The sequence below is a fragment of the Lissotriton helveticus genome, chromosome 5_1 (assembly GCF_964261635.1).
Source record: "Lissotriton helveticus chromosome 5_1, aLisHel1.1, whole genome shotgun sequence".
In the NCBI taxonomy this organism is placed as follows: domain Eukaryota; kingdom Metazoa; phylum Chordata; class Amphibia; order Caudata; family Salamandridae; genus Lissotriton; species Lissotriton helveticus.
Genome location: NC_136065.1, coordinates 1,006,338,222 through 1,006,365,064, shown reverse-complemented (window position 1 = coordinate 1,006,365,064; position 26,843 = coordinate 1,006,338,222).

The window sequence follows — 26,843 nt, the reverse complement described above, 5'->3', positions numbered from 1 at the left end:
TGGCTTAGTGCTTTCTGTTTCAAATCTTTTTTTGAGATGTCCATAATGGAAGCCGGGTCAAGATAATAGTTCTCAAGGCCTAGATCCTTGAAAAAATTCCTGACATACAAGAGCCACTTTATTTTCAAAGAGTTATCCAGACTCATTGCGTCTGCGATAATAGCTTGTGACAAAGCATTTTTATTTGACAGCCAGATGCGGCGCCACAACATCAGGGGTTCTATTTTGATTAAATCTTCCAGATAGGGAGTGGCTAATTCTTGGTGCATTGCGTAAATTGAGGTGCCTTTGGGGGTAGCTAACAAAAATCTTAAGAATGTATTTTCCGCCTTCTGAATAGTACTGGTGTCTGTGTACCCCCAGACTCCTGCACCGTATGTTGCAATTGCCTGGCATTTAGCCTTGTATATCTTAAGGAGTTCTCCTATTGGTCTTTTTCCTAGCCTCTGGGAGAAAGATGTTAATGCGGCAATTGATCTCCTAAATAAGAGGGCCCTAGTATTAATTGCTTGCTTCCAACTAAGCTGGTCATCTACCATGACCCCCAAATAGGGATAATGGGGGGTTGATTCTAGCTTTTGGTTATTCAGGAAAATAGGATACGTTCGTTTACGTCCTCTGCCAGCTGTCATGATGAACGTTTTTTTCACGTTAACCTTTAAATCTAAGTTGCCCATAAAGGACGTGTATCTGCTCACTGCTTTCTGGAGTTCACCGGGGGTTCGAGCTAAAATAACCGCGTCGTCCGCATAGAGCAGAGCGGGGATCAGGCGGTGATTTATGCGTGGGAGGTCCTGGGCCCCCCTCAACATCTCCCCCTCCAATCCATTGGTGTAGAGAGAGAAGAGGAAGGGGGCCAGGACGCACCCCTGCCTGACCCCGCGCTCCACACTAAACGGGGACGTCAGCTCACCATTAACGCCAAAACGTACTCTGGCCGTGGCCCCAGTATAGAGTTCTCTAAGGAAATTCAGCAGGGGGGGGTCTATCCCTAATTGGGCTAGGACCTTCCACAGCTTTGAGTGTGAAACACAGTCAAAAGCTGCGGAAAGGTCTACGAAGGCCATGTATATTTTGGTGGAAGTGGCCTGTGTATATTTTCCCATTATTAGAGTGAGGTTGAGGACCTGTTCCTGAGTCCCGAAACCTTCTCGGAAGCCAAATTGAATCTCCGAGATAATGCCCCTGTCCTCAGTCCACTGCTGGAGACGCTCGAGTATCACTCTCCCCACTACCTTCCCGAGCGAGTCCAGCAGTGAAATGGGGCGGTAGCATTTTACATCTTGCCGATCCCCCTTTTTGAAGATGGGGACCATTATAGATTTTGTCCAGGAAGTTAGAATTCCCTCACTCGCCGCTGCTATACAAACTCTAGTTAAGATGGGAGCCCATAGATCTTGGTTGCTTTTAAAAAGGTCCACGGGGACCCCGTCGGGGCCTGGTGCCTTACCTGCCTTACTACTCTGCAAGGCATCTATGAGGTCTGGAATATCAAAGGGAACCAAAATAGGATAGTTCACCTTAGGGGATAGAGATTCTGATGGAAGAGTATTTTTAAAGATTCCACCGAAGTGAGAAACCCATGTGTTTTCAACAATGGCGACCTCTATCTTCGGGGTATCCTTCTCTGTCAGGAATGGGGATCTGACTGTACGCCAGAACAGGTCGCTGTTTTTTGTAACTGCGCCTTGGTGGAGATCGTCCCATAGTTTTTGTTTAAGCTGGGCCATTCTCATCTTTCTTTCCCCTATATATTGGCGCCTCAGGAGCTGGATCAAGGGCACATCTCGCGGATTGTTTTTAAGCGCGGATTTTAGTTTAGATAGGGCCACTGTGCAGTTGTGATTAAACCACTTTGGTTTATTATCACAATTTGACTTAGGTTGAAAGGTGAGTAAGTCCTTTGTGACCTCTAATATTAGATTAAAATTTCTAAGAACTTCCTTATGACTGGTTGTAAGGTCCAGGCATTTCACTATATTAGAATAGGACCGCGTAATTAATTTTTTCAGTATATCTGCTGGGTTGATTTTAGCCCATTTAATGGTCAGTCCATTATAGTTCCCGACCTGAATCCTATTCTGCTTAAGGGTGATCGCCATTCCCGATTTATGGGAGGCATTAGCCGGCACGGATAAAGTTATTACTATAGCTGCGTGATCGCTGAGGGGAGTAGCTATAACCTCAAATTCCTTCAGCTTCCTCATCAGATTTTGGGAAAGAAATATAAAATCTACCGTGGTCATGTGACCTCTGCCCACATATGTCGGCAGAAATTCGTTCGAGTCTGCATTGGGACGGTTGGCAATTTGAAGATCCAATTCTGATAAAGCGGTATTAATTATGTTTCCTGGTTTGGAGTGCGCGAGGTGAGATAGTGGGACATTAAATTCGTCCACTATCCCACAACACTCCAAATTAGGAGCTGTACAGGGATGGAAATTAAAATCGCCTCCCCAAATTATGTTGGTTGTCCTATTTGTGGGGCTCCGATAAAGAAGTTGTTTTACTTTGTCAGTTAGGGTATTAATAAGAGTTATAAAATTTTCATCTGACAAATTATTATATGTATTAACCAGAATAATTGTGTCCTTATTGGGAAGGGTTAATGTTAAAATTTGATGATTGGGGTCCTGGGAGGATGTAGCCACCTTTTTAAAAGATAGGGAATTAGATATATAGGTAACAAGACCACCTTTTGGTCTACCCATCGTACTAGTTAGTGCTGGGACGTTAAAAGTTTTATAGCCTTGTAGATGTAATTCCTCTACAGACCATGTTTCCTGGAGACAGATTATTTGAGTTGAAGATAGGAAATCCTGTGCTGAGCCATCATTGATTTTAGTTCGCAGGCCCGCGATGTTCCAGGAGGATACCCTAATGTGTAGGGAATCGTCGCCAGAATCTGCTTCTAAGGAAATGGAGGCTTTATCACCAATAACTTGTAATGTGGTAGCAGGCTGTGGTGTGGAAGATAGTTGGGTGTTAGTTGGAAAGATTTCTGGTAATGGTCAATCGACCAATTCTAGGCCACTATACCTATTATTTAGCGGGATGTTGTTCCATGGGTCCCATCGTGACTGTTCTCTATGAGGGGGCCATTGAGTATAGGGTCTTCTATCTTCCCACCTTCCTCCCTGATTGCGATGTCTCACCGTGTGCCAGGAATAGTCTGGCTCATAAGGATTGGGGGGATCGCGATATCGGATGCTTAATTGATCGTCCTGCCTGGGGAAGGGTACGGACCAAGGAGGTTCCTGCTCCTGTATATATCCGTCCACTTGCCTGAAGGGATAAAAGAAGGAGAGTGATTTGATCTTAATTCCTCCATTTGAGGTAATATCTTCCCAGGCACAAACATAATCCGCAATTCGAGGATCCTCGAAGGTGATTGTTATGCAATCCCCGGGAATTGTTTTTCTAGTATTACCTACCCACGGTACCCTGGCTACAGATCTAATTTGTCCGCGCCAAAAAGATGGAATTGGGCGGTTGGTCTGGAGCCAGTGTTGGGCCTTATTTTTTAGGGACCAGGCCGGTTCCGATGCGAGATCTGTTAGTTCAGGAACTCCAGCCATCACCACCACGTAGGGTGAAGCCTCGGGAGGGAACTCTGCTGGGAATCTTGGTGGACCAGGATTCCTCGCGGTATTCCTTTTGGACCTATCCCCCAGTGTTTTTGGCGGTGCAAGAGGAGGGGGTAGGGTTCCCGATGGTGTTTTGTTAGAAGTTGTCGCTGGGGTTTTATTGGCTATTCTAGTAGATGCCTTCTGAGTCAGATCAGTGGTCACGGGTACGACTGGGGCAGTCGAAATATTTGTTTGTTGCAGACTGCTCGAGGGAATTTGAGCTAAACCTGGTTTTGTGATTTCGGTCAGTTTAGTGGTGTTTTTGTTTTTATTTATGGACTGGTTTGGAGTTGTTGGTCGGGAGGTATTTTGTTGTATGTTGCGCGTAGCTGGATTGACATTAGGTGCACTTGTGTTGATTGGTTTATCACTATTATTACCGGCCAGTTTTTGGGGACATAACGAAGGGGGCTTCTGTTGAGTTTTTAGTAGCTTGGAAATTTGCAGTTCTATGGCTGCTAATCTATGTTCTAAAGGTAGTAGGGCGTGTTTAATTACGTTAGCTATACTAGGAAGAGTTAGTTCCTGGGTCTCAACCAAATTCAGATCCACATCGATTTGTTTATCGGGTTGAGGGTCCGGAATTATCAGGCAAGATGGTTCTTTCTCTACCTGATGGACTAATGCAACGATCTCAGTTTGTGGTACCCTATCGTTGTGGATTAATGGGATAATTGGAGACAATATCGGGTTTGCTATTGGATTTGGGTTTCCAAGTGCCCTACTTTTACTAATAGCTCCCTCCCTCCTGCCCCTTTCAACTCTTTTTTCTAGTGAGGAGATTTGCACAGATGTTGTTGAGAACAATTCTGGGGTTTTCTCTAAGTCAAAGCTAAGTTGAGAATCCGCTATTCGAGAGACTGACAGATCTACGGTGTTTGGTAGACTGCGTCTCTCCCTAATCGGCCCCAACTCAGCGTTTGAGGGTACTAAGATTGGAGATCTGGCTTCCGCCAGTGCGCCTAATGAGGATCTTTTTGCGAATGCCAGATCTAGGGAAACCCTTTCTTCGATTATCGATATACTTTCGTCGATAAGTGTGTTAGCCTTCGCTAGAAACTCGTCCATGGGGCCGAGCAATTTGCCCGCTACGGTGGGGACTTTGGTTTTATTCCCTCTCGTGACAACCATTGCTAATGCTAATAAAATGTAGAACACGGGGAATACATAAAATAGTACAATGGGAAGGGGTCAGTTTAAAATATAAATATCAGAGAGGTGGCCCAGTCCAGTCTCTACCAGCCTCTAACGGCCTAAAACGGCCCAGTCTTTGCCCGGGTCTTCGCCCCGGGCTGCGACCCGCGGCGCGACCCGCGGCGCGTTAGAGACTGGCTGGATATGGAGGACGTAAAAAGGGCGTGGCCGCCGGGGGAAGAGGCGCCGGCTTCAACGAGCGGTGGTTTCTGGGCCTCGCAGTCCCCCGGTGGGCTGTTCAAGGACACAGCCAATGCACTGCTACCTGGGCGGGTCGCGCTGAGAGCGAGATGGTAAACTGCCGATTGCAGTAACGCTCCCACCAGCCGACCTCAGCTCCAGGGAGTGCAGGACGAAATTTGAGCAGACAAACAGTTCCTCTTTCCGGGACAAAGATTGCAGGTCAGTGAGCGGCACCCGCGCAGCGGGTGTCGCGAAAGGTTTTGAAGCAGGGAACCAGTCAGTGGGCGTGGCCGCCGGGGGAAGAGGCGCCGGCTTCAACGAGCGGTGGTTTCTGGGCCTCGCAGTCCCCCGGTGGGCTGTTCAAGGACACAGCCAATGCACTGCTACCTGGGCGGGTCGCGCTGAGAGCGAGATGGTAAACTGCCGATTGCAGTAACGCTCCCACCAGCCGACCTCAGCTCCAGGGAGTGCAGGACGAAATTTGAGCAGACAAACAGTTCCTCTTTCCGGGACAAAGATTGCAGGTCAGTGAGCGGCACCCGCGCAGCGGGTGTCGCGAAAGGTTTTGAAGCAGGGAACCAGTCAGTGGGCGTGGCCGCCGGGGGAAGAGGCGCCGGCTTCAACGAGCGGTGGTTTCTGGGCCTCGCAGTCCCCCGGTGGGCTGTTCAAGGACACAGCCAATGCACTGCTACCTGGGCGGGTCGCGCTGAGAGCGAGATGGTAAACTGCCGATTGCAGTAACGCTCCCACCAGCCGACCTCAGCTCCAGGGAGTGCAGGACGAAATTTGAGCAGACAAACAGTTCCTCTTTCCGGGACAAAGATTGCAGGTCAGTGAGCGGCAAAATGCGATGCTGTGCGCGCTACGAATTTCGTGTTATTAATTAAATTGTGTACTTACCTGCAATTATCCATATGCCGGTTTTTAGCACCCTCCACCCTGCCCCTCCCCCTCCCCGCCTCCCTGCCCCACCGTAACTCCCTCCACGGGCCGCGGCTGCAATGGGCTCTAATCTCAAGGGCCTTTCCGCCCTTGAGATTATGATGTATGATTTCAGATATGGTTTCTAACATGGTTTCCATGCCGTAAAGCATGTTTGGGGGCCCCCAACAGGGCCCATGTACTTGCGGCTTCCGGTTGGGGGCCGAGGGGGCACCCTGTTAATCCCTGCACCCCGTGGCAGGCGGTGCCTGCCAAGGGGTGCAGGGATGAACTGCACCTCCCTTTTTTCAATGGGAGCTTGTGCTACGGCCAGTTTATGGCCATACCACAAGCTCCCATTGAGAAAAGGGAGCATGCGACCAAACAGTGTTCAGTCGCAATGTAAGGACCGGAGATCAGTCGGTCCCAGGACCGAGACGGTGTCGGGCGGACTGAAGTCTGCCCGACATCATAATCGGGCGGACTGAAGTCTGCCCGACATCATAATCAGGCCCTAAGTGAGAATGCATCCAGTTTTGAGAATCCATGAACAATAGACTGAAGAATATAAAAATCTGCCTTTATTGCGTATTATTACTGTTTTTTTTCTATTTTTTATGAACCTACATAATTGAAAGGTTGCACTAGTGGGCACTAGGACAGACACAAGGACATCTCAGTGCATGTGCCCGACTTGAAAAAACAACAACTAAAGAGTCTGATTTAGAGTTTTGTGGACCGAGTATTTTCCATCAGCATGGGAGAGGCATTACAGCACCCATCTTGACAGTACTTCAACTGCCAAATTTAGAACTGGCCACCGGGCCAGCTGTCATACATTGAAGGGAGCCACCATCACTGCCGTTCCTTTCAATGTACTGAAACATTGGTGGATGGCCACTGTCAGTTTGATGGAAGTCTGCCACACTTTTGATATTTATGTTTCAGAAACAAATTTCCTAAGCAGGAGCCTGTTTTTGATTTTTTTAAAACAAACAACAGCCATGCACTCAGAGTTTTCTCCAAAGATTTAGTGGACAATATTGTTTGGTTCCTGTCCCTCACCACCATGTTTTCCTGGATGTGACAGACAGGAGAACAAAAGCATTATAACATCTACCCTAAATGGGTGGGCAGTGTAATGTTTTTCCACAAAAGCTCCTTCTCTACTGAGCCACTGGAGGAATTATGCTGTCAACTGAGTCAACCAGGTTTCCATCAATAGAATACTGCCCATTTCTAGATGAGGTGAGTGCTCTGAGGGTTAGGCAGGTAGAATACTCTGTTGTGTTTGCAACAAAGTACCCTGTCCGCCAAACTTCAAGTGGCAAACACCTAGGGTACGCACCTCAGCCAGGCAGAACCCACCACTCTAGTCAGGGGAAGGGAGTTACAAACCGAAGATACCCCAGTTCAAACCCTTGGTAGCTTGGCAGACCAGTCAGGCTTATCCCAGAGGCAATGTGTAAAGCGTTTGCACAACACACACACACACACACCAGTGACACAACAAATACACCACAAAAGAGAGTACCAAAAAAACAACACTCCCATCAACAGCTGACCCAGGGTTCAGCAAATCAATTCCAAATTTTTGTAAACATTAAAAGTCATGTGCAATCACTTCCAGAGCTTGCCTCAGTTAAGCTCCACTGGAAACCAGATATGCAATCTTTGTACAAAAGGGAAGTTGCACCAAAAGTAGAGTCAATTTCCTCCAAGTATATAAAAAATATCTCTTTATTGTAGTTTATGATAAAAAATGGACATCAGCCAACGCGTTTTGTTCCACTAAGGGAACTTCAGAGGGATAGTAGGGATAGTATGCCTGCGCTCAAAGTCAAAGGGTCTCTTAATAGGAGTAAGTAAATTGAATTTGTCCAAGCTCCTAACACGTAAGTCTCAAAAGTCTCAAAAGAGTATTTGTTCAGCATGTATCGTCCTTAAAGAGTACACCCGACAATAGGGTTAGCAAGTTTACCGGCCAATATCCTTGATAAGCTACATCCACAGTTGACAGCAGTTCTCCCTTGCTATCCCTATTGTGGGGTGTAATTTCGTGCAAACACCACAAAAGAGACTCCACACAAGCTTATATAATAATATCTTATATATTGTATATAAGACATATAAACCACAATCACATAAATCATAAATCACTTTGTCAACTAGGCAAATGTCATAACATCACATTTAGTGCAATAAAGCAGATTCTTATAATCATCATAGAACACCATCACTGTACGTAATAGGCAGTTCCTGAAAAAGATATTTCTATCCAGTTTTCTACAGGAGTAAACCGACATTCAACCAAACATTAGGTCTTCCAATGCAGTGGAGAAAACACAAGCATCGCCAGATTCACATGCCCATAACCCCTTCAAAGAAATCCTAGGGCACAGTATTCCATTGCTCTTAGTATGTGGTAACCCGGATAACTGGTACTCACTGTCCCTAGATGTAGGCTGTCGGACCACTTGCCTGCTTGTGGCAGTGAGTGCCGTAGAGGTGATGAAAAACGGCCAAGAAGGACCTCCATATCGGATTCCTGCCCACTCGGCTAACTGCGACCTAGAAAAACCATCATCATCATCATCAAAGCAAGAAAAAACAATTCACCCCTCCCCCCAATGATATCAACAAGGGGGCGAGAACTCACTCATTCCCCCTCCGGTACCCGGTCGGGAGAAACCAATAACTCATGGTGTGGCCTCCCCGGCTGCAAGAGGCGGGAGATGCAAGCATTTTCTCTTCTGCTGGGTTTGAGGCATGTTGGCCTGGCTCGGCTGCGAGGCTCTTGCTTCCCTTCACCCAGGGAGCGTCCCAGCTCTACTCCACACCCAGGCTTCTTCTGCAGAGGTGCCAGGGTACTTAGCGCTGTGTCTCATTCTGGGTGGGGCAGCAGCGTACGGTGTTTTCTCATCAGGGTGCTTGCTGGGACTGCAGCTAATACTGCGCTGGCTGCCCGTGCAACAATGGAGACTCCTTCGCGCTGGCTCCACTGACTAGCGGCCACACCTTTGCTTCCAAACTTTCTCCCAAACCGAGGGCCTCACAACAGGGCACGGAGTGGCAGTGCCCTGGGTTTTGCACACAGCAGTTGGGGGAGGGAAACTCAGCCCAGCAAGTTGGCAAGAAGTTGGTTTTTAGCATTTAAAGCCCAGGGAAGCTTCCAACAGGTAAAGCACATAGGGAAGTTTCCAACCAGGAAGTTTCCCAACAAGTTAAGCACAAGGGAATCCCAGATAGTAAAGCACAAGAAAGCTCAGAAATATGCTTTCTCTTACAATAAAAGGAGGAAGGACAGTCCATTTATTCTGGGGCCCCAGACAGGAGCCGCAACTGCAGGTCGTCCTACCCCCCACACATCCGGGGCAGTGCTCCTTTCACATTTTCCCCAGCTCTCCTTCCAGGCAGTGTCCTTTTAGATGAGATGTAGCAAGGATCTTCTTGCAGTCTTTTATCTCCCTGAGACTTCCAACTGGAAGCAAGAACACACAAGCCCTTTGATATTCTTCCCAAGCAGTATACCACAGCAGGGCACAAAAGGGTCAGTCCTTTTACCTCTACCACATACAGAAGCAGCAACTGCAGGCCAACCCAATCCTAACACAGAAAAGGCAGCACTCCTCACACTGCTCTTCAGCTCTTCTTCTTGGTGGGCCCTCTTGTTTCCAGAAGTAATCTAAAGTCTTGTGGTTTTAGGTCCAATACTTATATGCCATTTTCTCAATGTTCTCTTTGTGGCCAGGGACTGCAAGCCCAGTCCAAACCAGTTATGTCCTCCCTGATCTAGCTTGACCACCGGTGGTGGAGACAGCATTGTGCAAAGGAGGCACAACCTATTCAGGTGCTAGTGAAACTCCTCCCACCACTCTAAATTCAGACCAGGGCTATTCAGCCTAGTGATGAGCCACCTAGGCCAGCAGGGCACACCTCAACCCCCCTTATGACTTTCTAGAGTGAATGCACATCACCAGTTCCTGTCACTCCAAAAGCAGATGGTGAATACACAAGCAGGCAGAGGCACACAGAATGGTAAAGCAAGAAAATGCCTACTTTGCAAAAGTGGCATTTTGAAACACCTAATTTAAAAAACACCCTTACTAAAAGGTGTGTTATTAGATTTTGAGTTCAGAGAGCATAAACTCAATTTCTCTACCTTGGCCCAATGACAAGTTACACTTGTAAAATGTTACAAGGTCACTCCTGTGTTAACCTATGGGACAGACAGCCTTTCAATAGTGAAAAACGATATTGGCTGTAATTCACTATCAGGACATATAACACACACCAATGCATGTCCTACCTCTCACATACGCTGCACCATGCCTATGGGGGTAACTTGGGCCTACTTGAGAGGTGCCTTACATGTACGAAAAGGGAAAGTCAGGGCCTAGCAAGTGGGTGCCCTTGCCAGATCAACAAGTTAAAAAACTGCGCATAAACACTGCAGTGCAGGTCTGAGTTACATTTACTGGGTTACTCATGTGGGTGGCACAACCAGTGCTGCAAGCCCACTAGTAGCATTTGATTTAGAGGCCCTGGTACACTTAGTGCACTTTACTAGGAACTTACCAGTAAATCAAATATGCCAATCACGGATAAACAATCAGAATCACAAGTTACATAGAGAGCATATTCACTTTAGCACTGATCAGCAGTGGTGAATTTCCCAGAGTCCTAATGACAACGAAAACAGGGTTTTAAAAAAAGGCGAAACATGTGTGGATAAACCTGCAAAAAGGGACAGGTCTAACAGTGGCTTTATACCACCCACATGGAAGGCTTTTATTGTGACAATAGGGCTGTTCAGAAGCTTTGTACCTATAAAGGCTTGGTGCAATACTAGTATGTCAGATTAAAAATATTTCAACATGTTTGAGACTAACTCTCTCTATGTCAACAGTAAAGGGTTCAGATGCAGAGGCCCAGATTTAGTAATGATTTACACTAGCATCACTTATATGATGTAAACCGCAAGGAGTGTTGGGGTGGGATTTCTTTTCCAACAAGCACCAGGATATGTGTTAAATAGTATCCCATAGTAAGTCAACGTTGTGTTATGCTTTACTTTGCACTACTTCAAGTGCGTGTTCCATGGTTGGTATGTGGGCAATCCTATGCAACCACCCATGAGTTTTGAAGCAAATCCCAGTCTACTAACATTTGTAGACAGGGATGTGAGCCAAAACCTTACACCTCCTTGCGTCAGGGGTAAAGAGGAGAAGTATTTTAATTTGTCCCAATGTTTCCAACTTTGGCACCTTCCACATATCCAAACAGGTAAAAATATTAAATGATAGTTTTTGTACTGGAAGCACTACCTTCTAGTACAAAACCTGTGCTTTAGAGGATGCACACATCCTTGCACTACGGCGCAAACGGTTGTGCATTGGCGCATGGCGTTAAAAAGTGAGCCAGAGCTGGAGGACAGAAATAATACACCCTACGCCTTTGACATAAGGCAGCGCAACAACTTTGATTGCTATGCTGCCTTGCACCAAATATCAGTAAATCTGGGCCATAATGTTTAGAAGTGAAACTTGCAAAGTATGCTAGCTTGCATGCCCCTCCAGTAGAGAAGTAAAAGCACTATTTGCTGTGAAGTCTGTGGTAATGCTACAATTGCCATTGCTTGCTTTATTTAACTTCAGTTGCATTCTTTGACAAGAGGACTAGCTACAAAGTTAATGTTCACTGCATTTAACTGAATAAAGAAAATCCAAATAATTGGCAGTCTTAGATTGTTAGTATAAATGTCATTGAGATGCTTCTAGAATGCTTGTTTATTTTCTACTTAGTTTTGGAAGCTGGAAGTCTGAACAAGTTCTGCCAGGCAGCTGCATACCTCGAGGTCTGAAATCAGATTTTCCCCAGTCTAGAGATCTGCCCAGAAAAATGTGAAATACAGTCAATAAATCAAAATATCATACACATTGGAGACAGCATTTCAATCAGGAGAACTAAGGGACCACAGAGTGATAATACTTTGGCCATTGGCTAGAAGTGCCCTACATTTTTGTGACACAAATACTGTAAATATTGTGTTTTTTTATCAATACTTTGACATTAGCATGGCTATCAAGTTATGAAAAACTGGGGCCTTGCAAACTACGCTACTCAGGATTATCTTGGCCTCTGGATTTTAGAAATGCCAGGGTAGTGCAGACATTTACCATGGCACCCATTGGGTATAGTTCTGACATATGGACTGGGCAGAGAGGAGATAAACCCTCCACTTGCCTCACGCAGGGGGCAGTAATACTGTGTGGTGCCTAATATGGGGCCGGATGCTATGATATACCAGTGCCCCACTCCATTCCTTTTCTCACTTTTCTCCCTGGCACTCTGGTGGGCTTTCGGCTCCTCTGAGTGGGGAGAATATGGTGTTTACATCTAACTGGCAATGTCACAGGGGTTAGAAAGACCGCCAGTGCACTTTACCACCCACCAGGCAGTATTTCTGCCTCATGGAAAGCAAAATATGGGGGGATAACCCCTCTCTTCTGACCTACATGTCAATATTATGTTCTAAAGAATTTACATTTCCTCTCACCATATATCCTCTTACTTGTAATGGGGGTGGATGTAGAATGTTGACTCTAAGCTCCAGAGGGGCAGAATTACTGTTGGGGCTTTAGGGTAGAGATGCAGCCCAATGTGTGAATGGCCTAGGCCCCGCCGCACACTTTTTAAAAACTCAGTCCCTGCTAGCTAGTGGGTTTTGTACCACCAGGAGGGGCAGATTGGGGGCCAATCCCAATCTGCTTCCTGGGAGTGGAAAAAGACTGTTGGAGTGGGTGGTATGGGGTGAAGCCGAGGCCAGCCAGTTCCCTCCCCATTTTCTTTCTAAATATTTTTTTATACCTGCCATCCAGTAGGCTTCCTACCCCCAATGGGATAAATTAGTGTAAATACACCAATAGGCCCACCCTGAGGGGATGTGCTTAAATACTGTTGGTGCTTTAAAGGTGAGAGGTAAGTCCCAGTGTCAGAAAAGGACACCCCCATCCCATTGTAAAGAAAAATCTATCCCTGACATCCAGTAGGTCTACTGGCCTCCTGGGTCTTTTGGATGGAGAATATTGCCCGATGTCAGGGCAGGCCAACTCCACCTCTTTTAAAACTATCTCTGGCATCCACAAGCCTTTCTCCCATTGACAGATAAATTGTGTGTAAATCCCTCTATTTTAGAGAACGGATACCACCACCCTAGCCCAATGCAAAGAGAGGCTAAAATGTGTCTCTTTCATTGTGCATAAAAAACTCAGGGTGTCACTTGCTTGCATGCCATCATCATATCTCTTAAGACCACTAAATACACATGCAAAGAGGTCTCACATCATGTTTGTAAACCCACTAGCAATAACCCCCTTAGCCTAGATAAAAGGCCAGGGTGAGGTGCGAAGGAGGGAACTGCTCAATATTGACCTGTCATCCTTTGATGATGTGCAAATGTCAATCATGTGTGCTCAGATGCTGGGTAACACACCAACATGAAACAAAGGCTAGACCACCAATGAAGTCATTCAAAATAGACTAACTCCCTTCTTTATTACTCTGTGAAAACTACTGTTAAAGGTTACATCAAAGTGACACCAGTTTTTTTATACATATTAATATTTAGAGTTCTTCTGCGTTAATTAACCCCAATGCATCTTGCCGAGAGTAAGATTGAAACAAAAATATGACATTCATATTGATAAGTGTTGTAGTGTTTATTTGTTGCATTGTTTAAAGTTCTCATGCAGAGAAGGAGCTCTTTGATCTCAATACTTATTTTAGAATGTCACTTTTTTAATGTATCACAAATAATCATTTCATATGTAAATCCTCGTATAAATTTGATAATTTCAAAATATGAATAACCTTTAAGAGTGCACAGATCCTAAAGCAATCTCAGCATTCTATAATGTTTATGTAATTGCATGGCAAGTATTTATGGCTCTTCATTATTTCATAAAATCCAAATGATTATGTTTAGAAATTCATGAATTAATTTTAAACTTTGTATTGCTTATTTCGAAAACATTTTACAATCTCAGACAGTAGATATACATATAATTTTGCTGTTCATGAAGAGCATTTTTACCTCTTAAAACGCAAAAAAGCACTTTCAGGGTTGTCCGAACAGATTGTTTATACAGCCCTGGGAAGCAAGTGTAGTGCTCCAATTTGCATTGAGTTCCTGTGCCCCCTTCTGAGTGCATGACTAAAATGGGTGTTGTTAGCGTGTTGCCTACATGTGACATGTTGGGTGAGTACTTACATCTTGAGGGTGGACAGTATCATATGCAGCAAATGCAATTAGTGTGCATCATAGGGGTGCAATACGTTTATTGAACTCATTCAGAGGCATCATGGACTCAACCCATAGAATACTGTTGAACCCCCAAAGGAGTACTCTGTGAAGCCTATCTAGGAGAAACCAAGTACCAACCCATCAAAAGTACTTTTAAACCCCCAGTGAGTAGTGTGTGGCTCCCTCAGAAGCAACAGTGCAGAATCTCGTTAAGGGCACAGTTAAACCACCAAGGGAATAATGTATGACATCTCTCCAGGAGTAGCTGAGTATCATCCCATTGGAATCATTTTAAAACCACCAAGGGAGTACTGCATGACTCAACCCCAGGAGCAATAGAGTACCAACCCATTGGGGGCAGGGACAAATCATCAACAGTGTTTTTTAATTGACATCCTTTACAGGAGTGGCTGAGTACCATTCCATTGAACACATCTTTAATCCATCAAGATAGTATTGCGTGATACATTCCAGAAGCAACAAAGAACTGTACAACTTGTGGTACAATTAAGTCAGCAAGGGAGAACTGTGGCACAGCCCCCAGGAGCAACATAGTACACAAGAGAGATAGAAGACTAATCAATTGGAGGAACTGGTAAACCTCCATGGCAGTATTACACATTATCTTTCCATGAGCGACAGACGACTATTCTATTGAAGGAACTGTTAAAATACGAAGGGAGCATTACATTGGGTCTACCTAGAAGCTTTTGAGAATGATCCCATTGGAGTAACTCAAATCAAATCAATTATCTTTATTTAGATATAGCACATATATCTTTAAAAGAAAGTTACAAAATTCACATTGGAGTAACTGTTAGACCACCAGGAAGCACTGGCATTAGTGAAAACTATATTGCATCTAGAATGAGAAAGAGACCTCCCGTGGTAACACTATTAAGCAACTAAAGAGCAATATTAGGTGGGTGTTCAGAGGCAGATGCTGAAATTGCCCCCTTCTTCATGACCTAGCATGAAGTATTAGGATCCGCATGAAGTCTGAGAGCAAAAAAATCAAGATGACAGTCTGTCGACACCAATGAAGCTCCAGCACCAAATAGTGTTGTCGTAATTGGGACTTTACTGGGGGAAATAGCTTGTGATGTTCTACTTTTTCTAGAGCTGATGTACAATTAGCATGCAAAAAGGTACATGTGAAGATTTCGAAGGTGCTGTGAGGTGTGCTTTAGGACAAAAGTGTGGACTTCACCAACATAACATGAATAGATAGCCGTACACATTCACTAAGACCTTCTGTTTAAAGATACACTGATGAGCAACTAAAGTGACTAGCACCAGAGCCTGTCCTAAAATCTAAATTTCTATCTGAGGAAAGGTTACTACTGAGGTTTTCAACAATTAATGAAGCATTTGATACAGTAGAAACAGGCTTTTAGTGAATCACCAGAAGAAAAATTAAGGTTGTTTAGTATTACCTCTGGCTGTTGGAATATTACTGATCCACTTGCAAATTCCACACTTAAAAGTATACATCCACCAAAGACTACTGCCACAATCCCCACCCACTCACTGAGTCATTTCACTGTAACAGCACTCAGTGGCCAATAAATGCAGCGCACAGAAAGTTTTAAAAGTCAGAGGTAAATGAATAAGCACCGTTCGTGTGGGTAATAAGCAGCCACAATACGTATGAATGACAACAGGTTTTGGGAGGTTGATCAGCTTTGATATGTTACTCAGGCTAGGCTGAAGAAATGTGTTAGGTAAATAATGCTTACTTGTAAAGAAAAATGTTTCACTGGAAAATTCAAGAGAAATCATTTCAATTTCTACTGCGACATAGAAGCAAATGCATACTGTTAGTCACAGCACAGGAATCAATATGAAAGAGGAAAACAAATATTACTAGCAATATGCACAAAAGAAAATTACTCTATAAATAATTGTCTTGTAGCAGATGTGCAAGGCAATATGGTCTAGTGGAATGTACTACATTTGAGAAAAGCTGTTGAAAATAGGCAAAGACAACAAATCACTGCAAACAGTTGACGAGTAAGAAATGGAAGAGCCAGAATATGTTTTTGAAACACTTTTTTAGTGGTAAACTTACTTCATGTCATGTCATCCAATGTTATGTTAGTGTTCAGTTATGCACCTGGAATCAGCTTACTCTGCCACAGCAACAAAACAGAGCAAGTGAAAAAAATGGATCAGGATGATCCCAGAACTGGAAAATTAAATAATGATCAGATTTGGGAAATAGGACTTGTTAGACCTGTACCCTTAGAGTTGTTTTCCCTCTAACGTTTTGCCTTCATACCTCCTGTTTTTCTAACTTTGTATTGGTTGGCCTTGGGACACAGCACACCTTAAATGACATTATTAATGTACTTGTAAGCCCCTAGTAAAATGATACTACCTGTGCCCAAGGCCTGCAAATGAAATGCTTCTAGCGGGCCTACAGCATTGATTGTGCCACCCACTTAAGTGCCCTTTTTATATGTTTCAGGTCTGCCACTGCAGCCTGTGTGTGCAGCTTTAAACTGCCATGTCGACCTGGCAAGATAAACCTCTTCCCAGGCCCAAATCTCCCTTTTGCATACATGTAAGACACCCCTAGAGTAACCCCTGGACAACCTAGAGGGCAAGGTGCAGTGAATTAAATAAGCTGGACACGTACTTTTGAGTTTTACATGATCTGGTAGTGAAAACCTCTTAAATTCAAGGCCTGCCGCTCTCATAGGATAACATCAGAGTTACCTTCTTGCATTTAATTAGCTGTAACTTCCAGATGGGGACAGGTAAATAGTTCCTTTTTGGTGTCTTTGGAATTGTAATGAAAAATTCTCTGTGATGGTAAAGGCTGAATTTAAACTACAATTTTCAAAATTCCACTTTTAGAGATGTGGCATTTTCATGCATTATCCATTTTGTGTCTGCAGTCTGTCTCTGTGTCACATGACTGAGTTTAGCTGACAGTTGGGTTGTGTGCATTCCTCCTAGGCAGCCACACACACTAAAGAGTGTAGGTGTTCCTGGATGAGGCATCACTGACAGGACGGGGGCAGAGCTGGGTCCAGCCCTACTTACATTTGAATAGGCTGTGTCCTGCCTCCACACAAAGAGATGCGTAACCCCTGTAGTTTTTTCTGGAGACAGGGCAAGGGAGGCTGATAATCTGTGCACTTCAAAGAGAACCATCTAGAAGTTTCACCCACTTCAAAGGAGGCACCTGGTATAAATACTGGACCTCAGACATCAACTCTTCAGTACACTTCTGGGCCTGTGGAGACTCTGCCAGGAAGAAGGACTGCTATGCTGCTGACAGGAATTCCACTCTGTTGGATTGCTGTCCTGCTAGATTACTGCCTTACTGATTGCTACCTTTATGTATTGCTGCCCTGCTGTCTTCGTGTCTGAGTCAGAGGGATGCGGACCTGCACCTGAACCCAGGACTCCTCAGGGTGACTTGAAGGGGTAGTCTGCTGGCCTTTTCATTTGTATCTTGATTTATTCAGAATGTTTTGCTCTATTTTTCTAAATTGGTGTGAGATTTTTCTTTTTGTTGTGCTTTCATTTTATTACTGTTGGAAGTGCTGCAAAAATACTTAACACATTGCTTCTGCGTTAAGCCTGGCTGCTCTGTGACAAGATAACAGAGGGTTGAGCACAAATGGGGTTTGCTTGTGTCTCACTATGACAAGAATTGTGTTTGCCACTTGAGTGGAGTTTCAACCTCCTCGATCAGTAACCCAATTTCTTGCATTGGTGGCAGCAGATGGATTAGGACTTGTGTTTGTGCAGATTCATACAGTGATTTTTTTGTTACTGTGAACATTTCAGATAAATAATCTATGAACAATTCAAGTTTTAAATTTCTCCTTGATTGGCCTTTGTGCTTTTTTCATTCAAATCCCCTTTCAGTTTACTTGCCTGTTGTGCCTGACACCACACCTGCAAGAGTGGTGTTTGAGCTAGTCAACATGGAGGCCTACGCTGTGGACCAACTCAAGGAATTCTGCAAAGAGAGGGGACTGTCAGTCAAGACCAACACCAAAAAAGTGGATCTCTAAAAGGCAATGAGGGCCTGGACAGACACCCACCAGCCCCTGGTCACAGCAAGAGGAATAGATGATGTGAAAAGTCATGGGGAGGACCTGCATACCAGTCCTGAGATGCAGTATTCACCATAAGGCAATGACTTGCTTCGGAAGTTGGAGCTTCCTGCTAGAGCATAGAGCACTGTGTCTTCCCAAGGGTCATCCCCAGAGGAGCTGGCAGATAGAAAGGCTGATTGGGAGGTTAAGCTGGCGATTGCCAGACTCAAGATGGAGGAATAGAAGGCTCAGTCTCACCCAGCATTAGAGAAAGAGAAACATGTTTTGAAGGGAAAAAAACGTTGTTGTCTCATAAACTGAGTCTTAAGGAGCTGGACATCAAGGTCAAACAGGGACAGTACAGCAATATTGGCAGCAGAGTACCTATGGTGCCCTCTGGAGACAAGGTAGTCCACATCCCTAAAGGTCTGTAACCTGACATTGGTGTGGGGGATGACCTTGACAAGTGGTTTGAAGCTTATGAGGTAGTTTTACTGCCTAATGGCCCAAGAGAAGGGGGCAGGATGAGGTAACCCCATTAAAGAAACTTGTATCAGGAAACATGGCCTCACCCCTGAAAAGTATATGCCGCTGTTTAAAGACAGACAGAATCTGACAGATCACTCCTAAGTGGATTGTATGGATTCCTTTTGCAAGGCACTGGATTGTTGGGTGAAGCGCAGGGATGAGAAGGATCACCAAGGGCTGTGTAACTTGACTGAAAGAGAGCACATTTTTAGTCATTGTTTTGCAAATCTGCGCCAACACCTGATTGATATTAAGCTCACTGACCCCAGGGAGCTTGCCAAGGAGAGGGACTGCTGGCTCAGCATAAGGGTCCACAAGAAGTTCTCTGAGGGGGATCACAACAAAGGAGGAGGAAGACAAACATAAAAAAAGACATTCTCTAAAGGTGTCCAAACTAGGTCTAAGAGTCAGGACTCCCAATCCCGTGTGAGCAGAAAAGGAAATTGTTCTACGAAAATATGTCCTAAGGAAAGGTTTCCACTAAGTACTATGACTTCTAACAGGTTAGGCACTACAAGGGGGATGCCAAGTGTCCCAAGTGGACACAGCCCCTGACTGGTGGGCAGACCCCAGGGCTGGCTAGTGTAACGCTTGTCAAAGACCTTGCCCGAGATAGTATGTGGGTAGTGCAGAGTTTGCCCTAGTTTCCCTGGGTGACAGCGAGATGATGCCAAGGCCGCACATGCCTAGTAATACTAAGAAATACAGGCAGTGGTTTACCATCAAGGAGCAGGGAGAGGAGGTTCTGAGAGAGACTGGAACCATCACAACAAATGTCAGATGTCATCTGGTGACCTCAGAGCAGGTAGTCGCTATTGCATTCTACCAGCTTATTCTAGCTGACAACCATTAGAGGCACTAGCGAGGGGCTCTGGTTCCCCTTGAATGGAGAGGGGGGGTTTCGGTTTCCTTTAGGGTAGCTCTGAGTCCATCCATGCCTGTGAACTGTCTGCTTGGGAAAGACCTAGAGCACACTGTTTGGAAAGAGGTGGAGCTCAGGTCACACCTGGAGATGTTAGGGCTTCTTGAGTGGATATGCCGGACTACATGGTCGTGGCTGCTGGAGAGGGTGTTCAGGATGCCAAGGAGCCTGGAAGAATTTCCCAGGTGCCTGCCAAATAGAAGTAGGGCAAGGGGTGCAGGAAACCCGTTCCTGAAACTCCCATGGTCCAGGAGGAGGCTGAGATTGAGGGTGACGCCCCAAAACCTACAGGGGAGGACTTCACCATCCTGGGGAAATTATCAGAAATTTTCAACTGGCAGAAAGAAGAGGGTACTACCAGGGAGGAGTTCTGCAAGGTGCCGATGGAGTGCCTTACTCTGGAAAGCCTAGAGAGCCAGTCCCAGGCAGCTGGCAATACCTCTGCTGGTCACCTGATCTATTGGTAGATTGGTTTCCTGTATAGCGAGCTTAAGGATCCTGAGTTGGTGGTCCCCCCATGCTACAGGGCCTACTTTCTGGAGCTGGCCTATGATGTTACCTTGGCAGGTCATCTAGGGCAGGACAGGACCTTTAAAAAGCTGGTCACACTCTTTTATTAGCCCTGGATGAGGATGGGCTCAGATGCATTATTTGGCCCATGCCTTACCTGCCAGGCCAATAGCAAGTCAGGAGGAAAGCTCAAGGCTCCCCTGTGACCATTCCCTGTCATTGGCACCCCCTTCAAATGGGTGGGCATCAACATGGTTGGGCCCCTGGTCCCCAAAGCAGCCCTGGGGAACAGGTGATTCTGGTCTTGGTGGACAAAGCCACCCGATACCAGGAAACTATATCTCTGAGGACAGTGACTGCACTTGTAGTGGCCATTACACGGATGGGGATATGTACCCACATGGTGTTCCTCAAGGAGGTAGTGTCTGACGTGGTACCAACTTCATGAGTGTATACATGAAATCCATTTGTAAGGAGTGTGGGGTAACCTATTAGTTCTCCACACCCTACCATCCTCAAACTAATGGGTTTGTTGAGAGGTTCAACAAGCCTCTACAGGCTATGCTCATTGCCCTATTGGAGCCTGTGAGGTAGAAGTAGGACGACCTTTTGCCATGCCCGCTGTTTACTTACAGGTTGGTACCAGAGAAGTGGGTTGTATTTAGTCCCTTTGAGCTTCTGTACAGGCACCCTGTGTGGGGGCTACTCAGATTGGGAAAGGAGGGTTGGGAGAAAGCTACCAGGAAAGCCTCCCAGGACGTCGTCAGCTATATGCTGCCACTCAGTACCCAGATGAAGACATTCTTGAAGAAGGCCAAAGAGAATCCAGAAGCTAGCCAGGGTGTCATGAAATAGTGGCATAAGCAAGATGTCACTCTGGTCGAGTTTTAGCCTGGTCAAAAAGTGTGGCGAATGGAGCTTGTAGAGCCCAAGATCCTCTAAGACCAATGGTCTGGGCCATATGAGGTGAAAGTGCGCAAGAATGAGGTCACCTACCTGATGGACCTCAAGACGCCCAGCAACCCTTTAAGTGTTTTGCTGGTTGCCAGGAGCATGGTTGCCTAGAACCTCTCAAGCCCCATTTGAGAGGTCTGAGGCAACCATGCTCCTGGTCATGGATGATGGAGTAGAGGAGAAGAGTGAACCACTCCACAACCACCTTTCTTCCAAGGCCAGCATAAAGGAGGAGGTCTCCAAAATGCTGGAGTTAGAGATCATTGAGCCCTCAAACAGTCCTAGGTCCAGCCCAGTGATGTTGGTCACCAAGACTGTCTATGAGGTACCATCGCAGAACTTAGGTTCTGCTTGGATTTGCCATTATAAAGACTGATGCATACCCCATTCCCTGAGCTGATGAGCTCATATATCGGTTGGGAGCTGCTAAGTTCCTCAGCACATTTGACTTAACATTAGGATACTGGTAGATTACCTTGACCGAGGGGTCCAAATAGAGGTCCACATTCTCTACCCCAGAAGGGCACTTCCAGTTCTGGGTAATGCCCCTCAAGGTGAAGAACACTCCTGTCACATTCCAGAGGTTGGTCAACCAGGTACTGGCAAGGTTGGAGAACGCCAGTGCCTTCTACCCAGACAACATTGCGGTCTTCTACTCCAGCTGGGAGGACCATTTGTACCACCTCAGGGAAGTGCTTCAGGCTCTGCAAAGGTCAGGCCTGACTATCAAGAGCAGTAAGTGACAGATAGGGCAAGTGTCCAAAGTCTACTTGGGACACCAAGTGAAAGGAGGCAAGATGCAGCTCCTCCAGGTCAAGATCCAGACCATCCTTGCTTGGGAACCCCCCAAAACCTGGACAGAGGTGAAAGCCTTCTTGCGCCTCCCTAGTTGCTAATGGAGCTTTGAAAAAGTGATATGGCACCATTGTCCCCCCCACCCCTTTGACTCAACTTCTCTGAAGAGTTCATTGCCCTGACAGGTGCCTCAGAGCATTACATTGGGGCTGTGCTCTCACACCTACACAATGAGAGCTTGTACCAGGCTGTAGCCTTTATCATCAGGAGACTACTGGCCAGGGAACAGAGGTGGAGTGCAATAGAAAGGGAAGCTTTTGCAGTGATCTGGGAACTGAAGAAGTTAGGACCATGCAAGTTTAGGACTCACAGGTTCAGGCAAACTAAAGGCCAGCTCCAAATGGGCATATTTATTTAATTGTAAGTCCCTTATAGATGTTATTACCTGCATGTACCTCAGCCTGTAGTGCAGTATTAAACTGACATTTCAACCTGGAAACATAGACATTTTGCCAGCCCTAAATCTTCCATTTGCAATCTTATAAGTCACCCCTAAGGTAGGCCTAAATCTTCCTTTTTAATTCTTATGTCACCCTTAAGGTAAGCCCTAAGCATCCCTAGGGCAGGGTGCAAAGTATTTAAAAAGCAGGGCATGTGTGTTTAAGTTTTACATGCCATGACAGTGAAAACTTCCTAAAGTTTTTTCAATTTGATACAGCTTATCACTCCCATCGACTAAACGTGGTTGCCGTATTACATTAAAAATGTGCTAACCAAAGATTGGGAGCAGATAGAGATATGCTGTTTACACTAAAATGAATTGAATTGAAATGTTAAAGTACTTTTTAATGGTTTAGTTGGATTTTAAGTTACAATTCTGAAAATACCACTTTTAGAAAGTTGCAATTTTCTTGTCCAAGCCAACTGTGACTTCCTGCCAGTGCCCTGAGTCACATGACTGTGCATGGCTCTGCTGTTGGGAGTTGTGTATTACTTACAGATAGTGAGAGAAAGGAAACCTATGTGTGAAGGGAGAAGGTCCTCCTGACAGGATAGCTGGGGAGGAGCTTCCCCCTGCCCTGTTTAATTTTCAAATGTCTCAACCTGTAGCACACAAGAAGAAACCTGAGACCAGGCCTGCCCTGCCTTTGCCACCCTAGAGAGTTTGGAGCCAGGACTAGGGAAAGGGGGAAGAATTGACCAGAACCTGTTTTGGGATAGGTCAGGGCAAATTCCCACACAAAGGCTAGCACCAGGTATAAAAACAGAACCTTCAGAACCACTCTTCACAATACTTCTCAACCTTTGGGAGATTCAGAAGAAGGACTACCCTGCTCCAGAAAGACTGTCCTACTGCTGGAAGGATGGCTTTGCTGCCTGAAGATTGGATCGGCTTGCCTTGATCCCATGCTACTCAGAGTGACTCCAGTGGTCAGTTGGCTGACATCCTGTGTGAGCTATACTGACACAGCAAGCTTCCAGAGGCCAGCCTGCAATAGGCCAGCAGTCAAGTACTTACTTGACCTGTCTAAACCCTTCTGCTTACCTCTGCTGGAGTGAATCCTGATCCCTAAGAGATGCTCCCAGGTCCTGGACCCGTGGTTGGCATCGGTAAGCACTCCTCCTCAAGACAAAAGTGAAAATCCTGACGTTTGGGCTGTTTACAACGATGAACAGGTTCATTTGTGCCACCTGCAATGACAGCCAAAGTGAATGTCCTGTCAGATCTGCTTTTCAAACTGATCATCCTCGAAAACCGGCAACTCAAGACCTACACTTCGCACCAACAGCAACCGTTCAGGACAATCAACCAATGTGAAGCTCCAGCAACAATTGCCTCTTTGTGCTACAGCAACGAATTGCTCTTTTTACCGTAAGCCTACTCCTTGCAGCCTCCTCAAGGGCAAATGGATCACTTCACACTGGACTTGACAAGGTAACTCCTTAGCTGGATTAACCTGATCCCTGTATCTGACCCACACTTCATTAGTAGTCCGTCTGACTTGTGGCTTTCCCCAGTCTAGCGCAACCAGATATCTGTGAGTGGCACATTCTGCTTCCTGGCGCTATTTTCACACAAAACATTTTAAATCAATATCTCCGCTTGTACTGATTAGATTTTTGTCATTTTGGTACCATATTATTTATTAAAATGTACTGAATGTTTCAAAATTGGTTTGGGATTTTTCTTTAGTTGATTTTTACTTCCTTACTCTTTGTGGGCTGCATAAATACTTTACAAATTTCCTTTACGTTAAACCAAGAACCCAATTTCATACACACAGTGTGAGCATTTTACTAATTATTACATTGTAAGATTTCTGTATTGTGGACTTAACCTTCAAGTAGACGGTGCTGTGAAGAATCACTGAGACAATCAGGATATTGGGCAGGGATTCCAGGATTTCTCGAGGCTTTTTAAACCTGTCATTTTGATTTGGAAAAACCATAGGTTCGTCAAGTGACACAGAATTGTAAAAAATAAGAACACAGTAGCTTTAATGTATCAGAGCTATTACAATCTTTCTGAACCTTACAGTAATTGTTCAGTTCCATTAGTCAAGCTTCACCAGCAATTATTTGTTGAATTGAAAAATCATTTCTGGAGATTATTTTGTCCAACGTCCTCCAGAAATATAGGGCCCGATGTAGGTCGGTCGGTAACGGCCGAAAATCGGTATTTTCGGCCGTTACCGATCGGTAAATAGGTGATTGGCATGTAGGGGGCTTTATCTTACCGAATCGGTAAAATTACCGATTCGCTAATTTTACCGATTCGGTAAAATAAAAAATCGGTAAATTTACCGAATCTGAGCCACCCATATGTAGGTGGGACTCTTCAGAGTCCCAGGAGCCTTACCAAATCGGTATTTTACCATCAAATAAATTTGATGGTAAAATACCGATTCCGGTGCATGCACATGTGTGCATGCACACCTATGCCATGTGACAGGCAGACCTGCCCTTAGAGCATGTATGCCTGCCACATGGCACCCAAGCCTGTTTTGGGGGTGCCAGAGGGTGTCAGAGTGACACCCCCTGCACCCTTGTGGAAATCAGTATTTACCGATTCGGTAAATACCGAATCGGTAATGCCCATTCATTCCTATGGGCTTTATAGCCCATGGGAATGAATGGGCATTACCGATTCGGTATTTACCGAATCGGTAAATACCGAAATCATCCGATTCGGTATTCCAGCACATCTGGAATACCTACATGTCGACCCCATAGATTTACCGATTTTTAATTACCGAATCGGTAAAATTCGGTAATTTAAAATCGGTAAATCTATTTCACCTACATCTGGCCCTAGGACTCCTCTCATTGTTCCACCTACTAGTGCTGTATGGCCAATTCTAAATTAATTATAGCTGTTAAGCAAGGCTGTCCCACAGGAGTTAAACTGGCTAGAGCCTATCATCAGAAGATCCTGCGCTCTTGCAAAGCTAATTGGGAGGAAGATAACTGGTCAGATTTATTTGACGGCACTAAGTGCAGGGACACAGCATTATTCTGTCATATTTTTTGCCATGGGAGCACTAATGGTTTTAACACTACCATACATCACATTGAGCCATGCAAGTGGGAGCATCCTTTTGCACAACTATACTCTGTGGAAGAAAATACCAGGAGATGTATTTAAACGGTACTAATGATTTGGGTTCCTTACATCAACACGTTGTCCTACTTTATCGTTGCAGGTGCCCATGTTCCGTCCACCTGGCTAGGGGCCAAAATAAAACCAGTTTAAAAAAAAGGGGATAAAGGACATCCCTCGAATTATAGGCCAATAATTCTTTTGGATATCCTTCAAAAGGTTTTGGCTCGCCAGGCCCTAAATAAACTTGAGGATTGGATGCTGCAAATCATGCATCTTGTCACCTTTCTTAGCAGATTTTAGAGCAACAATTGGTACAGTCAATCAGGTCTACCATCTGACATTACTCTTATAGAAGTACAATTAATTAACCAATGATCATCTATATATTTCCCTCACTCATGGACCTAAGAGCTCCATTTGATATTGTCTCAAGATCTCTCCTTTGGGGATTACTTTGGTCCATGGGAGTTCCATTTTTGCTTCTGAACATCATTGTGAAGCTCCATGAGGCAATATACATCCAGGTCAGATAGGGCAGTAAGGTTGAACTGTCTGAATGCATTCCTATCAGGATGGGTATTGAGACAAGCATGTGTTCTTGCCCCTACGCTCATTTCATTATATTTAAATGATAAAATTGACCATCTCAGTGGTTCCGTCAACGATTCTCCCAAGTTAAATGGGCTAACTGTTCTGACTCTATTGTTCGACGATGATACAGCCGCGGCCCGTGGAGGGAGTTGCGGTGGGGCAGGCGGGCGGGGGAGGGGCAGGGTGGGGGATGATAAACACCGGAATATGGATGATTACAGGTAAGTAAACAATTCAATTAATAAAACGAATTTCGTAGCGCGCCCTGCATTGCATTTTGCGATGCAGGACACGGAAAGAAAAGCAGTCTCAGACATGGAGGTCTGCTGAGCCCAGTAGGCCACCATACCTGGGAGGGCCACCCATTCCCAATGGGGTCACAAATTGCGAGTGCCTCAAGAATATTAATGAGGCATGCAATTTGCGAGCCCATTGGGAATCGCAAACAGTGTCTCTGATACTGTTGTACATAGCATTTTGCTACTCACAAATTGCGACTCGCAATTGAGCGCAATTTGCGAGTCGCAAAATGCTATGGTCATACATCTGGCCCATAGAACGCTTCCTATTTTTCTGTCCGATGTATGTAAAACCCAAACGCAAATGGATAAGCCTTCTGTGTCATATTTTGGGTTTCCCTACTTTCAAA